The sequence below is a fragment of the Arachis ipaensis genome, chromosome B5 (genome assembly GCF_059453495.1).
Source record: "Arachis ipaensis isolate K30076 ecotype BB chromosome B5, ASM5945349v1, whole genome shotgun sequence".
NCBI lineage: Eukaryota > Viridiplantae > Streptophyta > Magnoliopsida > Fabales > Fabaceae > Arachis > Arachis ipaensis.
The window spans coordinates 105,301,633-105,308,112 of NC_142440.1; the positions used below are offsets into that span (position 1 = coordinate 105,301,633).

Sequence of the window (6,480 nt, forward strand, 5' to 3'; positions counted from 1 at the left end):
GCCGGGGATTGTTCGAGTTTGGACAACTGACGGTTCATCTTGTTGCTCAGATTAGGTAATTTTATTTTAATTTTAAGTTTTTATTTTTATTCTTTTTATTTTCGAAAAATTTTCAAAAAAAAAAATAAATTATTCTATGGCTTCAGAATTTTTAAGAATGAATTCTAGAGTTTCATGATGATTTGTTAAGTCTGGCTGGCTGTGAAGCCATGTCTAATTCTTTTGGACCGAGGTTTCAACTTATCATCACAAGAGTCCGTGGACTCCCATCTAATCAGCTGTTGTATGCCTGATTTGTATGCTAAAGCTTTGCTGGCCATTGGCCATGTCTAGTGTTTTGGACCGGAGCTTTCACTGAAAGCTTGGCTGGCTAGTAAGCCATGTCTAATTCCTGGACTGGAGCTTTAGACTAACATTGCATGATTCCTGGAGTTCTCATTAAAAATTTTGAAATCCCTATTTTTCTTTTTCCATTTAATTTTTAAAAAATTACAAAAAATAATAAAATCATAAAAACTAAAAAAATTTGATGTTTCTTGCTCGAGTCTAGTGTCAAGTTTTAAGTTTGGTGTCCATTACATGTTTGTAATTTTTTTTAATTTTCAAAAATTCATCATATGTTCTTCATAATCTTCAAGCTGTTCTTGATGATTTCCCTTTTTTGGTCTTTGCATTTTCATGTTTTGCATCTTTTCTTGTTGCTCATATGCATTTTCAATTTGTTAGTATCTCAACATTAAAAATGTCTAAATTTGGTGTCTTACATGTGTGTCTTTTCTTAAAAATTTTCAAAAACATGTTCTTGATGTTCATCTTGACCTTCAAGGTGTTCTTGGTGTTCATCTTGACATTCAAAGTGTTCTTGCATGCATTGTATATTTTGATTCATAAATTCCATGTTTTGAGTCTTTTTATTGTTTTTCTCTCTCTTTACTAAAAATTCAAAAATCAAAAAAATATCTTTCCCATATTCTCTCATAAATTTTCGAAAATTTGGTTTGATTTATTCAAAAAGTTTTTAAATTTAATTGTTTCTTATGAGTCAAATCAAATTTTCAATTTAAAAATTCTATCTTTTTCAAATCTTTTTCAAAAATCAAATCTTTTTCATTTTTTTTTCTTTCATAATTTCGAAAATTTCAAAATTTATTTTCAAAATCTTTTTCTTATTTCTATTTCATATTTTCGAAATTAATGCTAACAATTAATGTGATTGATTCAAAAATTTTAAGTTTGTTACTTCCCGAGTAAGAAAGGTTCAATCTTTAAATTTTAAAATCATATCTTTTTGTTTTTTGTTAGTCAAGTAATCAACTTTAATTTTCAAAATCAAATCTTTTTAAATTTCTTTTTCAAAATAAATTTCAATCACATCTTTTTCAAAATCAATTTCAAAATCTTTTCTAGCCTCTTATCTTTTCAAAATTGATTTTCAAATCTTTTTCAATTAATCCTATCTTTTTGTTTGATTCTTATCTTTTTCAAAACTACCTAACTAATTTTCTCTCTCTAATTTTCGAAAATCACTAATCTCTTCTTCAAAATTTCTTTTCATTAACTAATTATTTTAAATTTTAATTTTAATTTTATTCCTTTTTGTATTTTCGAATTATAACTAATATTTAAAATAAAAACAAAAATATTTTTATTTTATTTTATTTAACTTTCGAGTTCTTCTCCCTCTCATCTCCTTCTATTTATTTATTTATCTACTAACACCCCTCTTTCACTCAAAAATTCGAACCCACTCTTCTCCTCTATGTTCGAATTCTTATCTTTTCCTTCTTCCATTCTTCTCTTCTTATACTCATATAAGGAATCTCTATACTGTGACATAGAGGATTCCATATTTTCTTTTCTGTTCTCTTCTTTTTCATATGAGCAGGAACAAGGATAAGAACATTCTTGTTGAAGCTGATCCTGAACTTGAAAGGACTCTGAAGAGGAAGCTAAGGGAAGCTAAAGTACAACTCTCTGGAGAAAATCTAACAGAAATTTTTGAAAAAGAAGGAGACATGGCCGAACCCAACAACAATGCAAGGAAGATGCTTGGTGACTTCACTGCACCAAATTCCAACTTACATGGAAGAAGCATCTCAATCCCTGCCATTGGAGCAAACAATTTTGAGCTAAAGCCTCAATTAGTTTCTCTGATGCAACAGAATTGCATGTTTTATGGACTTCCATCAGAAGATCCTTTTCAGTTCTTAACTGAATTCTTGCAGATCTGTGATACTGTTAAGACCAATGGGGTTGATCCCGAGGTCTACAAGCTTATGCTTTTCCCGTTTGCTGTAAGAGACAGAGCTAGAATATGGTTGGACTCTCAACCTAAAGATAGCCTGAACTCTTGGGATAAGCTGGTCACAGCTTTCTTAGCCAAGTTCTTTCCTCCTCAAAAGCTTAGCAAGCTTAGAGTGGATGTTCAAACCTTCAAACAGAAAGAAGGTGAATCCCTCTATGAAGCTTGGGAGAGATACAAGCAACTGACCAAAAAGTGTCCTTCTGACATGCTTTCAGAATGGAGTATCCTGGATATATTCTATAATGGTCTGTTTGAATTATTAAAGATATCATTGGACCATTCTACAGGTGAATCCATTCACCTAAAGAAAATGCCTGTAGAAGCTCAGGAACTCGTTGACATGGTTGCAAATAACCAGTTCATGTACACTTCTGAAAGGAATCCTGTGAGTAATGGGACGCCTCAGAGGAAAAGAGTTCTTGAAATTGATACTCTGAATGCCATATTGGCTCAGAATAAAATATTGACTCAACAAGTCAATATGATTTCTCAGAGTCTGAATGGATTGCAAGCTGCATCCAACAGTACTAAAAAAGCATCTTCTGAAGAAGAAGCTTATGATCCTGAGAACCCTACAATAGCAGAGGTGAATTACATGGGAGAACCCTATGGAAACACCTATAATCCCTCATAGAAAAATCATCCAAATTTCTCATGGAATGATCAACAAAAGCCTCAACAAGGCTTTAATAATGGTGGAAGAAATAGGTTTAGCAATAGCAAACCTTGTTCATCATTCTCTCAGCAACAGACAGAGAATTCTGAGCAGAATCCATCTAGCTTAGCAAATATAGTCTCTGATCTATCTAAGGCCACTCTAAGTTTCATGAATGAAACAAGGTCCTCCATTAGAAATTTGGAGGCACAAGTGGGCCAGCTGAGTAAAAGAGTCACTGAAACTCCTCCTAGTACTCTCCCAAGCAATACAGAAGAGAATCCAAAAAGAGAGTGCAAGGCCATAACCTTACTTGGTGTGGCCGAACCCAGAGAAGAGGTGAATGACGTGAATCCTAGTGAGGAAGACCTCCTAGGACGTTCACTGACCAATAAGGAGTTTCCCTTTGAGGAACCAAAGGAATCTGAGGCTCATCTAGAGACCATAGAGATTCTATTGAACCTCCTTTTATCATTCATGAGCTCTGATGACTATTCTTCCTCTGAAGAGGATGAAGACATCATTGAAGAGCAGGTTGCTAAATATCTAGGAGCCATCATGAAGTTGAATGCCAGTTTATTTGGTAATGAGACTTGGGAGGATGAACCCCCCTTGTTCACCAATGAACTAAGTGCATTGATAAGGCAGACATTGCCTCAAAAGAAACTAGATCCCGGAAAGTTCTTCATACCTTGTACCATAGGCACCATGACCTTTGAGAAGGCTCTGTGTGACCTTGGGTCAGGGATAAACCTCATGCCACTTTCTGTAATAGAGAAATTGGGAATCTATGAGGTACAAGCTGCAAGAATCTCACTAGAGATGGCAGACAAATCAATGAAACAGGCTTATGGATTAGTAGAGGACTTGTTAGTAAAGGTTAAAGGCCTTTACATCCCTACTGATTTTATAATCCTAGACACTGGGAAGGATGAGGATGAATCCATCATCCTTGGAAGACCCTTCCTAGACACAACAAAAGCTGTGATTGATGTGGACAGAGGAGAGTTGGTCCTTTAACTGAAAAAGGTGATCCCTGAGGTCCCTTTTAAGCTCAAAAAAGAGCGAATATCCGGAGATCTGACAAGAGATTAGAAGAAGAGGATGGGAAGTTCTCTCTAATCCTATTCAACAAGTCGGGATCTTAATGGTTCAAGAGTTCTATGCAAACACATGGATCACTAGGATCCATGATCAAAGTAGGAACCCGAATCCAAAGAATTGGCTTACAATGGTTCGGGGGAAATACTTAGATTTCAGTCCGGAAAATGTAATGCGTTCAACTTGCCAATGATGCAAGAAAATGCATGCCCCTACACTAGAAGGGTCAACTTTGATCAAAGGTTGGACCAAGTCCTCATGGACATATGTGTGGAAGGAGCTCCATGGAAAGTTGACTCAAGAGGCAAGCCGGTTCAATTGAGAAGATCGGACCTTAAGCCTGTAGCTAGAGGATGGTTGGAGTTCATTCAATGCTCAATTATTCCTACTAGCAACCGGTCTGAAGTTACTATAGTCCGGGCCATCATAATCCATAGTATCATAATTGGGGAGGAAGTGGAAGTGCATGAGATTATACCTCAAGAATTCTACAAGGTGGCTGACAAGTCATCCACTTTGGCAAGATTAGCCTTTCCTCACCTTGTTTGTCACCTCTGCAATTCAGCTGGAATTGACATAGAGGGAGACATCCTCATTGATGAGGTTAAGCCCATCACTAAGATACCTCAAGGGATGCACTCCCCTCCATAAAACTATTGGGAGCAAATCAATACTTCCCTAGGAGAATTAAGTTCCAACATGGGACAACTAAAGATGGAGCACCAAGAGCACTCCCTCATTCTCCATGAGATTAGAGAAGATCAAAGAGCTATAAGGGAGGAACAACAAAGGCAAGGAAGAGACATAGAGGAGCTCAAGAACACCATTGGTTCTTCAAGAGGAAGAAGACGCCACCCTCACTAAGGTGGACCCGTTCCTTAATCTCCTTGTTCTTATTTTCCTATTTTTCGGTTTTTGAGCCCTATGTTTTATCTATGTTTGTGTCTTTACTATATGATCATTAGTGTTTAAGTATCTATGTCTTAAAGCTATGAATGTCCTATGAATCCATCACCTCTCTTAAATGAAAAATGCTTTTAATCACAAAAGAACAAGAAGTACATGGTTTCAAATTCATCCTTGAAACTAGTTTAATTATTTTGATGTGGTGATAATACTTTTTGTTTTCTGAATGAATGCTTGAACAGTGCATATGTCTTTTGAATTTATTGTTTATGAATGTTAAAATTGTTAGCTCTTGAAAGAATGATGAAAAAGGAGAAATGTTATTTGATGATCTGAAAAATCATAAAAATGATTCTTGAAGCAAGAAAAAGCAGTGAATAGAGAAAAGCTTGCGAAAAAAAAGGCGAAAAAAAAGAAAGAAAAAGAAAAAAAGCAAGCCGAAAAAGCCAATAGCCCTTAAAACCAAAAGGCAAGGGTAAAAGGGATCCAAGGCTTTGAGCATTAGTGGATAGGAGGGCCCAAAGGAATAAAATCCTGGCCTAAGCGGCTAAACCAAGCTGTCCCTAACCATGTGCTTATGGCGTGAAGGTGTCAAGTGAAAAGCTTGAGACTGAGTGGTTAAAGTCGAGGTCCAAAGAAAAAACAGAGTGTGCTTAAGAACCCTGGACACTTCTAATTGGGGACTTTAGCAAAGCTGAGTCACATTTTGAAAAGGTTCACCCAATTATATGTCTGTGGCATGTATGTATTCGGTGGTAATACTGGAAAACAGAGTGCTTAGGGCCACGGCCAAGACTCATAAAGTAGCTGCGTTCAAGAATCAACATACTGAACTAGGAGAATCAATAATACTATCTGAATTCTGAGTTGAGGATACCAATCATTCTGAACTTCAAAGGATAAAGTGAGATGCCAAAACTATTCAGAGGCAAAAAGCTTCTAGTCCCGCTCATCTGATTGGAGCTAAGTTTCATTGATATTTTGGGATTTATAGTATATTCTCTTCTTTTATCCTATTTGATTTTCAGTATCTTGGGGACAAGCAATAATTTAAGTTTGGTGTTGTGATGAGCGGATAATTTATACGCTTTTTGGCATTGTTTTTACATAGTTTTTAGTATGATTTAGTTAGTTTTTAATATAATTTTATTAGTTTTTAAATAAAAATCACATTTCTGGACTTTAATAGGAGTTTGTGTGTTTTTCTGTGATTTCAGGTATTTTTTGGCTGAAATTGAGGGACCTGAGCAAAAATCTGATTCAGAGGCTGAAGAAGGACTGCAGATGCTGTTGGATTCTGACCTCCCTGCAATCGAAGTGGATTTTCTGGAGCTACAAAAACCCAATTGGCACGCTCTTAATTGCGTTGGAAATTAGACATTCAGGGCTTTCCAGCAATATATAATAGTCCACACTTTGCTCAAGATTAGACGACGGAAACTGGCGTTTAACGCCAGCTTTCTGCCCTATTCTAGCGTTAAACGCCAGAAACAAGTTGCAAAGCAGAGTTAAA

General features: G+C 36.0%; 1 non-coding gene across 1 annotated transcript; it reads right to left on the bottom strand.

The window, feature by feature from the left end:
• Positions 1-2,408: 2,408 nt before the first annotated feature.
• On the bottom strand, positions 2,409-2,516 carry LOC148565253 (small nucleolar RNA R71). The gene has a single exon (XR_015883890.1). It is a non-coding gene; the product is annotated as a small nucleolar RNA R71 (small nucleolar RNA).
• Positions 2,517-6,480: the final 3,964 nt, after the last annotated feature.